At 43.4% G+C, this 19,341-nt stretch overlaps 1 long non-coding RNA gene across 1 annotated transcript; it reads left to right on the forward strand.

Moving 5' to 3' along the window:
* Positions 1-1,167: 1,167 nt before the first annotated feature.
* Positions 1,168-3,882, forward strand: LOC117265091 (uncharacterized). Its single transcript, XR_004502385.2, has 3 exons — positions 1,168-1,405; positions 2,463-2,490; positions 3,541-3,882. It is a non-coding gene; the product is annotated as an uncharacterized LOC117265091 (long non-coding RNA).
* Positions 3,883-19,341: the final 15,459 nt, after the last annotated feature.

Below are 19,341 nucleotides of genomic sequence, written 5' to 3' on the forward strand. Positions count from 1 at the left end.
CATACTTATCCTTTGAGTATTTTAAATTTTTTATTTATTTATTTTATTGCCACCTGATGAAACAGCTGTTGTGAGAGCACGTGCTCAATGAGGTGTTTTTAACTGATTGTGCTAGAAGTATATTCTCGGTCACCTGAAAAACCCGCACAACCCCACTGGAGAATCGCTGAAGGGCTTATGATTGAAATGATACAGGAAGTGTGGTAAGATAGCGGCATGATGCGCACGTGACTTTATTTTAAGAATGAAGACGAAGAGGAAAAATCGCTTAGCTTAAAGCGAATACCATAGAGAACGGAGGGCATGGTGTGCCTGCTTAATATTCTCACTTTGATGAAACCCAGTGAGCCGAAAATTGAGGTCCGCCACTATTGCAGTATTACGGTAATTGTTTTCCCATTTAAACGGGGGTGACAGGAGAATAAATAAATCACTTCATATTAATGATGCAGTGATAATATTGTCTGTGGCACTGAATGGAGTAGTAGGCTGATCATATGACACACACTTAACAGTGAGGGAGGCTGATGATCGGATGGCTTAAACCGCCGGCTCTCTTGCCGTGAGGGATTCGGGAGCTCCAGGGCTGGAGAGGCTGGAGACAGAATGAAGCGCTGGTTCGGGGCGGACGCCAGCTGAGTGGACTGGTCGGCTGAGAGTGGTGGCTGCTGCATGTGGAGGCCTGCGGTGATGATGACAATGACGAGGCAGAGGTGAAGCATGTCCAGGGACTGAAGCAAGGTGTGCGTGGAAGCTTGGCCGGAGTAACGGGGGACGGCGCGTGGCAATCCGGGTGTACGTATGCAACGTGTCCCGGAGAAACAAATCATGTTACGTGTAGTTGGGCCCACATCTTGAATCCGTACACAACACTGAGCTTGAGACTGAAGAAAAACGGAGGCAGAAGACGCGCGTTGACAATATGACTTATAAACAGGTGAAATCGCCTGAACTGGAGGACTTGATGAATGAAAGATGATTCAGCTGCTGCTGTACAATCAGCAATAGACTGCAGGAAAAAGGTAAGGTGAGCAATTGTCGGCGGCGGCGATTCTGCCTAGAATGACAGCTGAAAGCGGCAGAGGAGAGAACAGATTTAAAATCTCATAGTGACGACCTGATTGGCCGATGGAGGCCGTGGCTAATTACGATAGGACAGCTAGAAGAGTGCACGCCCGGTGGCAGCTGATTGGAGGAAGCAGTGGGAGTGAGAGGGAGAACTGTGAATGAATAAGCACAGAAAGGTCTTCCTGATTGAACTTACGCTGAGCTTCATGTTTACTCACTTGGTGGATAGCTCACTTGACTGGAAAAAACGCTCACAAACCCTGTCAATCCTATGAACTATGTAAACCAGAAGATCCTAGAGAGGAACAGGATATCCTAAAGAGGGAGAGACAGAGAGGTGAGACATGAACAAGTTTACATTCACTTGTAAATGACAGCTTCAGATATTTGGAATAGATTTCAGCAATATTATATTATTATATTATTATATTATATAATATATTCAGGGAATTATACTCACCACTCAATTTGCTTCATATGAACTCCAGAAATAAGGCAACCTTTCACAACTGAAAGAGTAAGGGGATCCTGCAATATGAAAATAAAAACAGCTTTATGGCCTGTTTTTATCAAGTCAAGATGCTACATATGAACACCAAACCAAGGGGAAAAAAGACCTCCTTGAACATAACAACCTTTAGATATTGAGGAAACATAACTTTTTGCCTTTAGGCTTATTAGAAATGTACAGTTAATCATTACTTTAGAAGTCTATCAAATAACCATTGTAGAAAGCAAATAAGTAAATGTATTCAACACAGTTCTACCCCCTTGGGTATATTCTATTTCAAGCATAATGTATCATCAACACCCTAAATATCAGAAGTTTAGCATCTATTGTTAACTCCACCACTTTTGACTGCTCTGTGTAGAGCAGTCAAATTTCTTTTATCCTTTTTATTGAAATCATCTCTAATATGTATTTTCTGAATTTCCCTGATATAGCAGCTCAATTCTAATTCTTCAGGTTAAAAAGGTGCTCCCTTCTTTAAAAAGCTATAACATGCATTTGTATCAGGCTAAAAACAGGGCTGCTTTATGAACTCATGCAATGCAACTATGTCTTAAAAGCATTTGACACGGTCTTACTCTTATTCAATGTGGGCATATCTTTTGCTAATAATAGCCGACTTTTATACTTTTTTTACACTTACTTTAGCAATGCTTAAATGGCAAAGCTTTTACTTATCATTTAGCCATTTTAAAATCTGTTATTTCACTTGTTTGAGTGCTTTTTAAAACAACCACAACCACAGCATAGAGGGTTGCTACAGACTATGCAGCCTTTCAACACACCTTTAACCTAAATATCTAAATTGCTATGATGTAGCCTAAAATGGACACTTGCTGCTCATCCAACACTTCTCAGCCTTGACCGTTTGCTGTTTTATCAGAATAAGGTGCTGTGGCTGCCAGATTTTGGTAAGTAAACAATACCAATTAATATTGATACTAATCAATCGCCATTGCTCATCATTCTCATATAACAGAGCTAACGTTACCTCCATCACCTCAAAGTCCCTGTATTATCCTAACGTTACTACCTGCTTACCGGTTGTACTACACTTTCCCGCTCACTCTGTCCCTCGGTTTCCCTGTCAAAAGCCTGCATCTCTGGCTGCTCCTCTCCCTGCCTGCTGCTGCTGTCTTCACCTTCAACCTGCTGTTGCTGGAGCATTGCTGTGACAAAGGACGTGGAGGCTACAGCAGTCCCTCCAGCGAACATGTCTGTGATCTTAGCACATTTTGCAGCATCTACAGTGAGATTCTTAAATCTCTTTGCACGCAACTTCTCCGCACCCCCTTTCTTTCGCTTTGGTTTCTCCATGTTGCCACTCCTTTAACCCACACGCTCAACACTGTGAAACTAGCGGGAGTTACAGGGGACAGCGCAGGGAAGGGGTGGGGCCGCTTTCATACTATATCCTGATTGGTTCAGTCCACTGTCTATATTGAAGATGGACCAATGGGCCGCCCCCCTCTAAATTGTGGGCCTGTCTCTTAGAAAAAAAAAAAAAAAGGAAAAAAAAAAATCCAACAGCATCGGCCCCTGAGGACTGTCAGCCCACCGGGAAAATGCCCGGTATGTCAGATTACCACTCCAGGCCTAGCTCCTGCACTGATTGACACACCGGTAGAGTATCTGCACTGATTGACGCACAGGTGGGGCTCCGCTGCTTCAGCGATTTCATTCGCCAGTTCCGATCCCCCGCTCTCATGAAGTACCTACTGTCAGATGGTGAACACAGGCAGTCTGAAACTGGTCACTGTCGCCGCCACTGGGTCTCCTCCGCTTCTCGAGCTGCCACAGACTGGGTTTCCCTGTTGTTCCTGAGCAGAGCTGGCCTCCAGAATGAGTTATCAACACTCGCTAACTTCTGACTAAAGGAAAGTAGATGTTTCCTCACTGCGAGTGTGTGTGGCTAAGTTTGTGCTAGACGGCGCTGAGTATGGTTTTCCTGTGTGTTGAAGGCATCGGATCCAGAGGGCGGCGGCAGGCCAGAGGGGACGACTGTTTGTTTGATGGGCACTAAAACTCAAAGGGAGGTTATCACGCCAGTGCGCGTGCACGTGCAGTCTGAATTTGCCGGTCTTGGTGAGGCTGAGCATTGATTGTTTTTCCTTTTCCCTGGCAGCAGCGTCCCAGCTGGATAGAGGTCCCGGCGTTGGAGTCTCCGGACTGGATTCTGCCGACCAAGCAGCCACGCTGTACGGCCCCCTCAGCTGGCACGAGGGAAAACCAGGAAACGTTTCAGAACTGGACTGGACTTTTTTAAGTAACATTCCCTGGACTGTGCTTCTTCATGTGCAACTGAGACTGTTTTTATCTTCTAATGTTTAATCTGATGGCATTGCCTATGTTTTAGTTTAGGAATAAACAGAGCTTTATTTAAAAATCTGGTCTTTCTCACTGTGTTGGTGTGGTCGGGAAAAAGAACCTAAAAGAGCAATAGCTTTTAACCTATTACATTACAATCGTAGCATGGGTTAATGTCCGGAGCTTGAGTTATTAGTGGCTCGGTCCCAGCAATGGGTCAGGCGTTACAGTTGTGTTAGGTGAGTAGCCCGGCAGCCCAGCTAACATTTGCAATTAGCATTGTAAAATGTAGCCAGGCTAAAACATCGCTCTCACTCACGGAGAAGAGTAGGAACTAGCACTAGCCGGCATCCGGCGATGGCTCTAGCCGAGTCGGCTGCCACTGGCTACTGGAGTTACTTACAGCTATGGAGCGCTTCTACCAGCTCTTCTAGTCACTGAGCCTCGCCTCCATCTCAGCAAATATATTACATTTATTACAGGTACCATCATCATTGAAGTAGGCAGGGGAATAGCTAAACACAGCAGAGACCGAGAGTGAGTGAAAGACATCGCTAACTGCTAAACTAAGTTTAGACGAGGCGAGTGGGCGATGGGGGGGTGGGCGTGAAGAGCAGAGGTAGAGGGAGGTGTGGCTCATGACACACTTTGTTTTGGTCTACAGGCAGTGCACAACAGCAAACCTAGCGGTGAAACGATTTCGCTTTTTGCCCCTTTAGTTATTTTTTTAAGTCTTTCATTAATGTTAAGAGAATTTTCCATTTTGGGATTTTACAACAAAAATTACATTTAGACTGTAAAAGATGGCCTTTGGCACAGTTTTTATGGCGGCTTTTAATCTTGCATCAAATAGTGAATTGCATACTATATGCAGACTGTTGCAACTCACTAGCAGTAAATATTGTACTGGTAGTATTGAGCTACAAGAAGCAAGACAGTTGCAAGCCTTCAAAGTTAGAGTTATGTAAAGCTTTTAATGGTTCAGTTAGGTCAGAGAGATGTGGTGACAACAGCTGCGCAAGGGGGGCCCAATGTTATTCTTTTTCATTGGGCCCAAAATTCCTGGCGGCACCCCTGCTGATCAGATCGACTGATCAGTTTTCCACCCTGCAACTCAAAATTCCACGTACTGCTGACAAGGAAAGGAAAACAAGCAAAGTTTTTTGATGCTGTGAGGCAATGCTCAAATATATGATAATGTTTGTTACTAGCCAGCCATGATTGTGTCAAACAGACGGGTTCGCATTACATCACCTACCAGTGGGAAAATTTATTGTATTCTGGTATTTGAAGGTTTTCTACCTCTTGAGCTAAATCAAATGTCACAGTCATGTTTCTCTGTTTTCTCTGGTCATGTTGCACTGATTTCGATTTATGTGCGCCTTTCTACTGCAGAGAAAGCCCAGTTTTATGAAAAGAGCATTCTTCCAGCAGTGAAATACTTCTTTAGGTTACTGTAATCACTTTGGCACTCACTAATTTCAAATTTGAACAAATGTCACAACTTTTTTTTTGTATTCAACACAAGTTCAGCTGCAATTATATCTATGTAGTATGTATTTCATGATTATACTTTTTAAGAAAATAACAGGCAAATAAAACGTTTGTAAAAAGTAGTTTTAGAACTGTGTTAGAACTCTCAGTTAATCTAGAAACTTTGCAGTAACTATTCTAAAAAGTGATCTCCCAGCTTTGGAGAGCGAATTGAATAGAATACAGTGGGTTAGGGTTACGGATAAGGATGATGTACATACAGTAGTTGTGATGAATTAATGAATGCAGTTGAAGGGATTGTTGTCAAGTTTCTAAAAAAGCCTATCAACATGTGATCCAGAACTGTAGCAGTGATCCAGCAAAAGACTGGGATTAGACCCATGATGTGGAGGCTCATGGAAGTGTTGATGTGTGAGATGATTCTGCTGGACAGCCCTTCATCACTGACTCTCCTCCTGCCTAAATTTAAAGTTCTGCTGCGCCAGTGGTCCTGTGGTGTGTGTGTGTGTGTGTGTGTGTGTGTGTGTGTGTGTGTGTGTGTGTGCATCTCTAGTCTGCACACAGAAAGCAGTCGCCATTGAATGCAGATGCTGTTAAACTGGCTGTGTACAGGCAGCTGAGGTAATGTGTTTGATTTATGTTTAATTACTGCTTGAATATGAATGTGTTAGAATAGGAATAGAATAGAATAGAAAAGAATGGAAAGAACTTTAGTCATACATCCCCCAAGGGAAATTCAGCTGTCCAGCAGCTCATAAAAGACAAAAAACAACAACAACCACATTACCCCTCATCAACAACATAGTGGTATTAAAACAGACGTAAACAAAAATACGTTAAAATAAGTGCATAAATAGTATTTAAATTAAAATAAAATTGCTCATTCCACAGTCCAGTCCAGTTGTGGCTAATGTGATGTGTGTGTGTGTGTGTGTGCGTGACTAGATTCAGGAGGTGTTAAATAGTCTTATTGTCGTAGGTACGAAGGATTTCCAGAAACACTTCATTCTGCAACGCAGTGAGATGAGCCAACTGCTGCAGCTGCTCCTCTGTCACTCCAAGTGGCTGTGGAGAGGGTGTCTGCTATTGTCCATTATAGCTTTCAGTTTGTTCAATGTTCCCCTCTCCACCACAGTTCTTAAGGGGTCCAGTCTACTGCCGAGCACTGAGCCAGATTTTTTTAACCAGCTTGTCCAATCGCTTGGTGTTTTTGTCCATCAAGCTGCCTCCCCAGCTCACTGCAGCGTAGAGAAATGCAATGGTCACCACCGTGTGATAGAACATGGTCAACATCTCTACACACATAAAAAGAACCTCAGTGTCCACAGGAAGAACAGGCGGCTCTGCCCCTTCCCATAGAGGGCGTCAGTATTAGAGGACCAGTCCAGCTTCTCATCCAAGAGGACCCCCAGATATTTGTAGGTGTGCACCACCTCAATGTCCTCCCCATGTATGGACACTGGTTGATGGGGAGGACCTCTTTCTTCCGAAATCCACCACCATTTCCTTGGTTTTGGCTGAGTTCAGGTGGAGACAGCACTTACTGCACCAGCTCCTGAAGATACCCACAAGGTCCCTGCAGTCCCGCTCCTGATCGCTCCCGATACAAGACACAATAGCTGTATCATCAGTGTATTTTTGTATGTGGCAGGACTCTATGTTGTACTTAAAGTCCGCTGTGTAGGGTGTGAACAGGAACAGTGCTTAAACAGTTCCCTGTGGAGCACCAGTGCTGCTCCTGAACATCCCAGAGACACAGCTTCCAAGCCTGACATACAGAGGCCGCTCTGTCAGGTAGTCTGTTATCCAGGAGGTCAGGAAGCAATCTACTCCCATCCCCTCCAACCAGTCTCTCAGTATGGGGGCTGGATAGTATTAAACACACTTGAAAGGTCTAGGAAAAGGATCCTCACACAACATACCGGCTCCTCCAAGTAGGTGTAGGCCCGATGCAGTGTGTAAAGAACCACTTCTTCCACTCCAATGTGCTCCTGATAGGCAAACTGGACAGGGGGTCCACAGCCTCAGTGACCTCTGACTTCAGGAAATGGAGGACCAGGCGCTCTAAGGTCCTCATAATGTGTGATGTTAAGGCCACTGGTCGAAGACTCCTGTTGAAGATCCACTGAATGGGCTCCACTAGCTGGGCTGCACAGTCTTTTGGGAGCCTTGGACACACTCCATCCTGGCCTGCAGCTTTCCCTGTATGCAGTCGCTTGAGCGCCGCCCTCACCTCGTCTGCTGTAAAGGGCAGTGGTAGTTGGCCGTGTGTGGTAGATGTTGTAGCTGTAGCTGTAGCTGCAGTAGTGGGGGAGGGGCTACTTCGAGGTGGCAGTGGAGCAGGAGTAGCAGCAGCAGGTGACACTGTGGAAGGGGGGATGGATGCAGGGGTAGGGTGAACACTGCCCCCGCCATCAAACCTGTTAAAGAACAGGTTGAAGTTGTTGGCTTTGTCCACAAAATCATCCATAACCATAAAATCCCCCGTTATTGCAATGAATGCACTAGGGTGCTGGGTCTGAATTCTAGCAACAATTTCATGGATGACGTCACACGCCACTGCTGTTGCTGCCCACGGTGGAATGTAAACAATAATGGTGACAATGTGTGAAAACTCCCATGGCACATAATACGGTCTAAGACCGACTGCCAACAGTTCAATATGACACCATTTATTGTTCAAAAGCAGGATCAATCCCCCACCTCTGTTTTTGCCGTTAAACCTCCACATCTCTGTCTGCTTGCACAGTAGAGAAGCCAGGTAGGTTCACACAGGAGTCAAGCACGTTGTCATTCACCTGCGGACCTCGTTGGTGATGAATAAGATGTTCCCCAGTGTTTTGTTACACAGGCTACTTAATTGCCACTGCTGCCTTACTTTGCCTGTAGTCTGGTTTCAGTTATTTTGTATGGAGTAACTCTGTTTTAATTGTAGCTTTTCATTTATTCTGCTCATCAGTTAACTTTGGTTTCTTTGTATTTTGCTACTCTGCTTCAGTTGCAGCTTTGCATTTATTTTGGTTTCTTTTGCCTGCCTTTAGTTCCAGTTGAAGTTTTGATTTTGTTTAGTTTCATTTGTTTGTTGCTTGAGCCAGCTGTCCTGCTTAGGGTTGTTTTGTAAGAGCCACTGTTTAAACTAAATGCTCTGTTCAACTTCTGTGTTTTCTTTGATAGTGTGCTTTTTAAGCACTGCAGTGTTGTAATTAATCAGAGGAGTGCATTGTGAGGAGTAGTTGCAGCAGTGTGTGCACAGAACATTTTGTACAGCAAGTGGTTTTCTTTTTTTCTGTAATATCTAGTGTATCCCTTTACCTAGAGTGCTCATTTGCTTTTAGTTATTTTGTTTTTTGTTTGTGTCCTGTTTGCAGTGTTAATAGAGGTTACAGGCTGCTTGTGCTTCAATAACTCTCGCTGCATTTACCTGCAGCCTTTCCCTGATAAATGGTGTACATTTTAAAAAGATTTATTTTTCTTTTAAACTTGAAAACATTTATATGTCTTTTATAAAGAGTATTTAATATAGTGTGGTATTTAAAACTTTGCTCAGATATATAAAATCATATTTATATTTGTACATTTGCATCTCTATTCGTGTGTAGAACGTACCTGTGGTTTTAAGGGGAACCTCTAGTCGAGAGGTGACAAAGTACTTTTGATACTTGCTAGTTTTTAGGATGATAGTCCCAAGATGGCATTGTCAGTGTTAGCGTTAATATTAAATCAAAGCCCTCTTTAGACTTTAACTCGGTAACATTACTAACACCCCCTGACATCTGCCTTTTGAATTTAATTGGAAAGGTTACAGTAGGCATTCATGTCCAGGTCAACTGACTCTGCAGTGGTCACAGGCTCCAATCAGCTTCGATCTGCAGTGATGGAAATACAACAACAACCAGGCAGATGCACCAATTTTAGCCCCTTTGCTGTTGAGATGCAATGACTGGCCACTACAAAATACCATCTATCTCCCTCCAAGACAGCAATTGAATATTGTTCCAAATTTAGTCAGCACAGAGTTTCAAAGAGGAACTGAATAAGTACCAGATACAAAAAAACAAAACAAAAACAATTGTAACATTTCCACAGGCCTCCATGCTGCTTTCTACAGTTTACTGTTTTCCAGCAAGTCCATGATGCACGTGACACACCAGAAAAAAATAAAAACACACAGACCTACTTGTCTGCTGCAGAGCTGTGTACACTAATCTGGTTTACTGTCCTATATAGCTTTTCCTGCATACACACAGCAATTTTTTTATCAGCGATCGTTGCTCACAGGAACAAGGAACGAGTGCTAACATGCCTCTGATCTGGGGCTATTTTCAGGCATGAAGACATTAGCAGAGAGATGTAGTCTTACTTTGTACAGTGCTGGTCTGACTGGTTGTCTGCAGCCCAGCTCTTGTTCTGGATCTTTTTACACACTGGAGACAGGAGGAGTCTCCTGATGAAGCAGACTGGTCCCAGTATGAGGTGATGCACTGTCTGCAGAACCAGTGTCCACAGCTGGTAGAGACTGGATCCTTCAGGACATCCTGACACAAAGCACAGCAGGACAGCTGCCAGGGTTCCTACACATTTGGAATTTCAAAATTCCATACTTTTCCATACCCTAATTTCCAGATTTCTCTGCGGGTTTTTTTCAGAGAATATGCGACATCTGAGTAAATATATCAGTGTATCATATTTCACATCATATTTAATTATTCTTAATAGGCGATTGTAGCCAAGTACCATAATGGCATGCAAATAAAAACTCAGGTAAGTTGTCTGGGCTGAGGCAAAAAGGTTGGGAATCTTTGTCAATCGTTCTCCATCTATAATTTTGCGCCCTACTTGAGCCATGCCCACTTCTATTTATTTTTCACCCCTCTTTCCAGTTCTGCTGTATTAACACCGGGTTTAATATATTTTGCTTCCATCTCTCTGCCCTGCTCTACTCTACTTCAACGCTACTAGGCTCTCTCTCAACTCTACCAGTAGACTACCACATCCACCTGTTGCACAAAACGCACACAGCAGTGTTTCCCCTAGGATGGAGTTGTAGCAGCAGAGGTGAAGCACACGCATGAAAAATAATTTTCACATGCGTGAAACTTTTTTGTATGCTTGCAAACCACAGTCTGCTGGGATGTTTCTATGTATCTACTGGCACCAGAAGGGCTCTTTAGGACTAAGTACATACAGTACATGTGTGCACAGTAATGAGCAGGTGAAATGTCTGTCTAGCTTACATATGAGGTGTCTCAAGATTTAGGAAAATAAAATTGTATTGAATATAATAAAAGTAAAAAGTCACATGACATGCTGCTGTTTTGTGCTATGACCTATTTAGTTGAAGTTGTTATTTACGTGACAACGCCTGAACGCAACACAAGCTCAGCACCAAGAGTACCGTGCTGCACTGCTGTGCGAGCAGCATGTTTGTCTGTGCGTTTGTTGCTGGTTATTTACACAGTGTCCATTTCAATAACTTTGTCAGCTGACAAACTGCACCGGGCTCGGGGTCAGGTTTGGTCAGAAAAATGCGGCCCGAGCCGCTCTAGCGTGCTCACCTGTGTGAGTGGCGAAACTCCGCCATGCGCAGTGCAGAGAGCAGAGGAGAATTGTTAACACGTGACCATGTAGAGACAGAAATGACACGATGACATAACACCATAAATAGTATATTGTTACGTTATTATATGAAGCGTCCGTCGTGCAAAATAATATGACTTTAGTTTATAAAGAGGTAAGACAGAGCTCTCTCCTCTCTTCTACATAGTGCAGCATGTAGCGGACTGGACATACCACTTGTCAATCAGGTAAAAGGTGCGGTATGTTTTCTGAGACGTTTGCTCTCACACAAACTGTGCCCGGCCCGGCATAAAACACGATCCGGATTGATTAAATTATTTTTGGAAATACCTAATTTTCTATTTTAGAAAACAGTATTTTAGAACAGTGGTAATAGTCTGGAAACATAAATATTTTTCCATACTTTATTTTTCATTTTCCATACTTTTTAATACCTGGAAATTGATCAAATTTATTTCCATACTTTTCCATACTTTCCATACTTGCGTAGGAACCCTGAGCTGCTCCTCCATAGAAACATGACTTCTCTTCCTGTCTCTGTAGAGACATTTCTTTATGACTAAATTGATTTCTTGACTGTTGTTGAAAAATATAAAGATTTGGCCAAAACTGTCTCAAAGGTCAAATGGTCCTAGTGAATTGTAAAAGTGTTGTTACTTTTCTTTTTTTGAATACAGGTTTCAGCGAAGATTAACAAAAGGGACCTACATGTAATATTTTTAGATCTTGCAAATGCGTTTGGTTCAGTACCGCACAGCCTCATTTGGAGTGCGTTTGACTACTTCAGAGTGCCACAGGTAGTTGTTAACTTAGTGAAAGCATATTTTCAGGATATTAGGTTGTGTCTAAGTACAGCAGGTTTCACAACAGGTTGGCAGAGGCTAGAAATAGGCATCATGGCAGGGTGTACAATTTCTCCATTAGCATTTACTATGGCAATGGAAGTAATCATCAGGGCTTCTAAGTGGGTGGTAGGTGGGGAGAGACGGCAGAATGGGTTGCATCTTCCACCAGTTAGGGCTTACATGGATGACATGACACTGATGACCACAACAATGCCATGTACAAAGAGGCTACTAGAGAAGGTAAATAAGAACCTCAAGTGGGCCAGCATGAAAATCAAGCCTAGTAAATCTAGAAGCATCTCGATATGTAGAGGGAAGTTAAGTGATAGGAAGTTTGTCATAGATGATGAGGACATCCCAACAATTAGGGAAAAGTCAGTAAAGAGCTTAGGTAGGTGCTACAATGTAGAGTTGAATGATAAGGAACAGGTGGTGAAATTTAGAAAAGATGTGGTTGAAGGATTGGATAGAATAGATAAATCAGAACTTCCAGGAAAGTTGAAGTTGTGGTGTTTGCAATTTGGGCTATATCCTAGGTTAATGTGGCCATTGTCAGTTTATGAAATTCCAATATCTGTTGTGGAGAGAATGGAAAGGTCGGTTAGCTCCTACATTAGGAAGTGGTTGGGCGCTCCTAGGTGCCTAAGTAGTGTTGCATTGTATGGAAAAGGGATACTTCAGCTGCCAGTATCTAGTTTAACAGAGGAATTTAAATGTACCAAGGTCAGGACAGAGCTCTTGTTATCTGGGAGTAAGGACGTGGTAGTTAGGAGTGTGGTTCCAAATCCAACCAAGGGGAGGAAGTGGAACCCAAGATCGGCAGTTCAGGAGGCAGAGGCAGCTCTTAGACATGCAGAGATTGTAGGTAATGTTCAGTTTGGCCGGGGAGGCCTGGGGCTTGGCTCAGGTAAACCGGTATGGAATACAGCAGGCCTCAAAGATAAAAGAAAGCTGGTTGTAGAACAGATACGCAGACAGGAAGAGATAGTAAGGGGTGCAAAGGTAGTGGCCCAGGCTAAACAGGGACAGTGGTTGAATTGGGAAAGTGTAGAGAAGAGGAAGCTTAGTTGGAGGGACCTGTGGAGTATGGAGGAGAATCGTATTAGATTCCTGGTAGGGGCTACATACGATGTGTTACCAACCCCCCAGAACCTAAAACTGTGGGTAAATGAGGACCCATCATGCCCATTGTGTTCACGTACCGCAACTTTAAAGCATATTTTGTCAGGCTGTAAAGTTGGCTTGTCACAAGGCCGATATACATGGCGACATAATCAGGTGTTGAAATGTTTAGCTGCAGGCATCGAAGGGAAACGAAGACAGGTGAATTCAGAAGGTGTTAAGGATAGGGGCTTAGTAATTCAGTTTGTCCGTGAGGGAGAGAAATACAGAAGGGATAGGTTAGTGAGGAGGCAAGGGTGTGGCCGCCTAGAAGGTGCTCGTGATTGGGAAATGCAAGTAGATTTAGGGGGAAAGCTTGTTGTTCCTCAGGAAATAGTCTGTACCAGGCAGAGGCCTGACTTAGTGTTGTGGTCAGTGAGTCAACAGATAGTTTATTTCATTGAGCTGACAGTTCCTTGGGAAGACTCAGTGGAAGAAGCCTATGAAAGAAAAAAGCTTAGATATGCAGACTTAGGAGCAGAAGCTGAGCAGCGAGGATGGAAGACTAGGATTTGTCCAGTGGAAGTGGGGTGTAGGGGATTCATAGCAAGATCAACTGTCTCACTCCTGGGGGAACTCGGAGTGCGGGGACAGAATTTGAGGAAGACAGTGAGGGAAATGTCAGATGAAGCAATTAAATGCAGCCAGTTTATCTATTACAGAAGAAATAATGTCAGCTGGGGGCCAGCAGGGGGAACTACTAAGCAGGGCACATAACTCCTTGAGATCAGGTGGAGAGATCCACTTCCTGTCAGGAGAAATCCAGGAAGAGGAAGTATTTAAGTGTGGGAGTGGCCTATTGGAATCCATTTTGTTTGAGGCCATGCGGCAAGGTGAGTGTGTTTGCTGATCCTGTGAGTTCATTTATCTCCTTTAACTTTAGCTTACATTGTAGTTATGCTATGTAGCGTGTGAAATAGAGTATGGTGAATGTGCTAGTAAAGGTAGTATCAGCATTGCTTCTGCCTGGAGCTCGCATAAACGGAGCCTGGGCTTGGTTGAAGTTGGCAGTGCTGTTTGGGCTGAGATCACTGTCCAGCCTCCTGGAGGTGTCATTGTTGTGAGGGCTCGTCCTGGGGAGGTAGACTGTACAGCCTAACCCGGCGGGGGAGTGTGATAGCCTAACAAGGCTTCCTTCCCTGGGTCTACCTCCTCTGTGGTTGTATAGGTAAGGTAAAGGAGGTTGTTCGGTTAGTGTGGGGAGCAGTGAGACCTGGCATTAGGGGAGTGTCTCTGGGACGCCAGAGATCACTGTCTAGCCTCCTGGAGGTGTCGTGGGACTAACTAGACGAAACACCGGTGAAAGGAGGTTCCCACCCGATGACCCCAAAGACATGTTAGTTATCACTGCTCATGGGTCTGTATAGTTAAGCCTTGCCATAATAGCTTATCGTAGGGCTTAGGAGGATTATTCACTGAGCGCTGATCCCTTTTTTTTTTTTTTTTAATTAGAGCACAAACTTCTTGTGTTTATTTGAATTGAATGTAAGGAAATAAAAAACAAACACTTATTAACTGCTTTCCTATCTTACTGTGTTATTAACCATTTAGTGATCTAGTTTGTTTATTGATATAAATTCAACAAAACAATTTCTGCAGGTACTTCACAATACAAGTTCATTCCATTAAAGAGAGCTGATTATTTCCTTACTGTTTTACAGTCACAGAGGTGATTCAATTATGCATTTGACCATTTCCTGCCCTTTTTTGTCAGCTGATAACTTTAACATTAGTACTGCTCATGGACGTTTGTTCTTGACCTCTAGAAAACAATATAAAGTATGATGGGTAGAATCTAAAGTCCAAGGATGACTTACTAAAGATCCAAAGCTTTCAACTGCAAACTCTGAATCATTACTAAGTTGACCTTTGAGCTAAAATGTTCTTCACTGTATTTTACATAAGTAGTTAAAGAACAAATTCAAACCATTGATATTACTAAGGTGAGCAAAGATTTTCTTCAAATCCTTTTTTTTTGTGATTCAAGCACTGATTCAAAGTAGAACCTGATGAGTCGTAACAGCTGATTTTTGGAAAAGAACCAAATATTTTTTTGGACAAATATGAGAAAATAACATTTGCAGCACTTTCAGCACCAATAGTTCTGCATCAAAAATATAAATATTTTAGCTTAACATTTTTTCTTCATCCTCAATGCATCATCTTCTATCAGGTCAGTTTACAGTAAAACACTCTCTTAGTGTGTGTCTGAGGGCCCAGGTCCAATGCTGAAGTGTGGAGGAAGACCTATGGACCAGTCACTCTTCACAGACAGACAGCCGGATACTGAGGATTCTGTTTTCTGTCTGTTGTACTGAAATCTGCAAACACCAACATGTTAATGTTCACATCACTTGAATCCTTCATAAAGTCCCTGATGACAATGTAACTCTAGTTGCAGTAAATACACAAACTACAGCAGTGGGTGTGTGTATGTGTGTGTGTGTCAGAGAGAGAGAGAGGAAGACTTTCATAATGATAACATAAATGAAGCTCAGGCTTTCGCAAACTGCAGCATTTTACTTTCTGCGGTGATGTAAGTTTTCCTTAAGAAAATAAACAGGGAAAAAATGCTGCAGTCAATATGTGAAAGCTGAGTGAGCCACCATACTGATTTACCTTCTTAAAAGGGAAACTCTGCCAATGTTCAAAGAGCTTTGTGTCACCATTGTGTGGGCAGTTTGAATGGCTGAAAGGTGTTTGGCGTCCCTCCATGCTGCAGAGAGCTCCCTGCTCATCCATTTTAATACCAATCAAGGCCGTATTTTCAGATATATGAATTCATACCTTTTGGGAACCGTGTTCTCTTCATCCAATATATATATCCTTTATTTAACCAAGTGAAAGCCTCATTGAGATTAAAAATCTCCTTTTCAAGAGTGACCTGGCCAAGAGGGCAGCATAAAACATTGTTACAAGTTACAAGGCAAACAGACATATACAACTGTCACACAACATGATTAAAAAAACCCACAGTAGTTGAGTCAGTAGTTCTCTTACTTTGTGTCTGAGGGTCCAGGTCTCTTTCTCACTCATCTTCTCATCTGAAGTCAGTCTGAGAGGTACAACGATAACTCTGTGAATAACACACACACACACACACACACACACACACAGAGTATACAGTAAAATAAAACCATCCAGCACTCCACCTGGTCAGTGTTCCTAAATTCTGTGCATGTTTTCTTGGTTACAGCAGGTTAAATATGTATTATTCAGCCAATCGTGACTTTGTGTCCACAGATGAATCAAACTGTTGTGTTCATTCTAACATTTCTTTCCTCTACAGTCCAGAGGGACAAAACTGACTCAGATAATTTAACAGTGAAATAATAAAATGCTGGATTAACACTCACCCTGCCTCAACCTTAAGGTTTCCTCCTTCTGCACTGTCAGCAAAACAAAACACATTCGGTTCTTATGGGTCAGCTGGTCAGTGTTGCTCCTCCCCTCTCCATTTACAGGAAATCAGGTAAGTTTATTTGTGTGTGTGTGTGTGTGTGTGTGTGTGTGTGTGTACTCACACATATAAGCCTTGAAACGTGAGCATCACTTGGCTTGAACAGGTTTTATTAAAATTAGTTTCGGTGGCAATGTTGGTACATTATCTTTATGTCTAATTTCATGTATATAAATCTATGCATTTTAAAACTGAAGTGTTTTTTTTTCTGTGATGATTTCTTTTACAGGCTTTGAGGGGACAAAAGCCCAGTTGAACATCAGCATCTTCGTATTCTACTGGATCTGAATTGATCCAGTAGAACTGAAATTAAAGCTGCAAGCAGCGTTGGGCAGGACCTCGGACTCAAGCTGTTTCGGCTTCCAGCTCACGTAGACAGTTTTAGACCCCTCTGCACTCTAGCTCACAGCTGACAATTTCTCCACATTTGCTCATGTTAAATTCAGACGCAGTAGTTCACTTCTTGTTGGATTTAGGTCGGGGGTGTCAGCACGTAATTTATAGATCTCGATGAGATGAACAAGCCAGTTTTGGTTTGATATTTCTACGACATTCCTACGGGCCGCAGCCATTTTAGTGTGTCTAGGTGGCGCAGAGATCATTAGAAGGTTTTGTGGCATATCACCTGTGTCCTGCAGCATCAAGCTTGGCAGATGTCAGAACGTAAGTCAGTGGGTTATTGTACGTCATCACTGCGAAGTCAGCTCCATAAAGGTAATCAAAGAATTTGTCGGTGACTGCCCACTTGAGGGCCAGAAACTCGAGCTTGTGGGTAGGATATCTTCGTTCCCAGTTTGACAGTCCCCTACTGGCATAAGCGATGACCTTCATTTGGCCTTCTTGTTCTTGATACAGAGCTGCACCAAGTCCATGTAGGCTGGCATCGGTATGTAGAATGTACGGCTGCATGGGGTTGGCGAAACCAAGGACAGGTGCAGTTGTCAGCTTCTCGATGACTGTTTTGAAGGCCTCTTCACATGATGTCATTCACTTTCCACCAAATGGCTGTTTCAGATCAAGGATTGGAGGTGTTTTGATTTCCTCTTTGCAGGTATGTAACCAGCAGTCAGGTCATTGAGAGGCTTTACAATTTTAGAATAGTCCTTGACAAACCTCCTGTAGTATCCTGTGAATCCTAGGAATGACTTCAGCCGCTCCTCATGTTCTTCAAGGGTGTCAGAAAACACAATGAGGTCATCAAGGAAGACAATGACTTCTGTAAGATTCAATGAGCCCATGCACTTCTCCATGACCCTCTGAAAGGTGCTTGAGGCATGGTCACTCCTTCGGGCATTCTATTGAATTCCCAGAATCCTAAAGGTGTCACAAAGGCTGTCTTGTGTTTGTCTTCCTCCTCCATGTCGACCTGATAATAACCTGATTTCAAGTCCATGACTGAAAACCACTTGGATCCTGTCAGAGCTGTGAAAGTTTCCTCGATATTGGGCAAAGCATAAGCATCTTTGATAGTCTGGTTGTTCAGCTTTCTGTAGTCCGCGCACAGGCGGATCTGACCGTTTTTCTTTTTCACAACAGCTATCAGCGATGCAAATGGACTTTCAGACTCTCTGATGATGTTTGCATCATACAGCTCTTTCAGGTGGAGGTGCACAACCTCATAGTCAGACGGGTGGATGGGTCTTGCCCTCTGCTTGAAAGGCTGTAGATCGGAGAGACGAATCTTGTGCTTGACAGCAGTTGTATGCCCATAATCAAGATCTCTTCTGGCAAAGACTTCGGGGATGGAGTTCAGCTTTTTGGTGATCCTAGCTTTCCATTGCTCTGGCAGAGGGGAATGAAAGAAATCAAACTCAATGGGACTTCCAGGGCTCACTTGAGATGCTGCATAACAATCCGCTTTGGTGGTAGGCTATTGTGAAATACTGCGTCCCATCTGAGGTTCACTTGTTGGGGTGACTGGTGAGGAGATAGAGAGTGGGACTGAGAGCTCTGCAAGGGGACAATGGGCTGGTACCATGATGTCATGTGTAATCTCATTCTTGAGAAGGATGGGGACTTTGAATAAAGTCTGACGTGGACTGGACATAATGTAGCTGCAGAAGGCCAAGCCACCTGGTAGACTGGAGTTGGTGGGATGCTCCACCACAAGAGGAGTTCCAGGAACAGAGGGAACATTTTGTGTATATCCTGTCAATGCCATTTTCTGACCAGCTGGTATGGCTATGCTCCTCTTGCACAGTCTGTCCCCACCTTGCCATTGTCCTTTGTCTTGTTTTTGTAGATGATGTGCAGGTGCCTGATGAGTGAAGCATAAGCACAGTTCTCTGGGATTTTTGACACACCTTCGAAACCTTCATACAGGGTGTCCAGTGCGTTGGTGCCAGTGAGGACAGGAACGTCTGCATTTGCTCTGTGATCAGGAGCGATGAGTGCTAGGGTGCTGACCTTAACAGGTTCTCCTGTGAAACTCTGGGGGAAGAGTATGTCAACTTTGATATAGCCATATCATGGAACAATTTGTCTAGCAGTTCCCTCTACTTCCAGAAGGTCACTCAAGGGAAGGACAGGGTGGGAAGGTAAGTTGTTTTCATGAAATGATTTTGAGAATGTTGTTACCTGCAAACCTGAGTTGACGAGGCAACTGCACTGTGCACCTTCAATGGTAACATCAGCTATAGATCTGGAACCTACCAAGTCTTTGGGAAGCTGATCCCCAGTGGAATCAAGATGCTGACCTTTGATTATTTTGTGCTTCCCCTTCACCTTGGGACCATCATCCAAAATTGGGGTTCCAGCATGTCCCCCTACTGGAAACCGGTCCAGTTTAAAGGTAGACCCTGTTTGGCCTTCCACTCTTCCTGTTTGACTTTAAGCTCTCTGTACTTTAAGTCGATAGCTGCTTTGTTGATGGGGTTTTCACAGGTTTTGGCAATGTAGCCATCCTCACCACACCTGAA

This window comes from Epinephelus lanceolatus, chromosome 20, assembly GCF_041903045.1.
Source record: "Epinephelus lanceolatus isolate andai-2023 chromosome 20, ASM4190304v1, whole genome shotgun sequence".
Lineage (NCBI taxonomy): Eukaryota > Metazoa > Chordata > Actinopteri > Perciformes > Serranidae > Epinephelus > Epinephelus lanceolatus.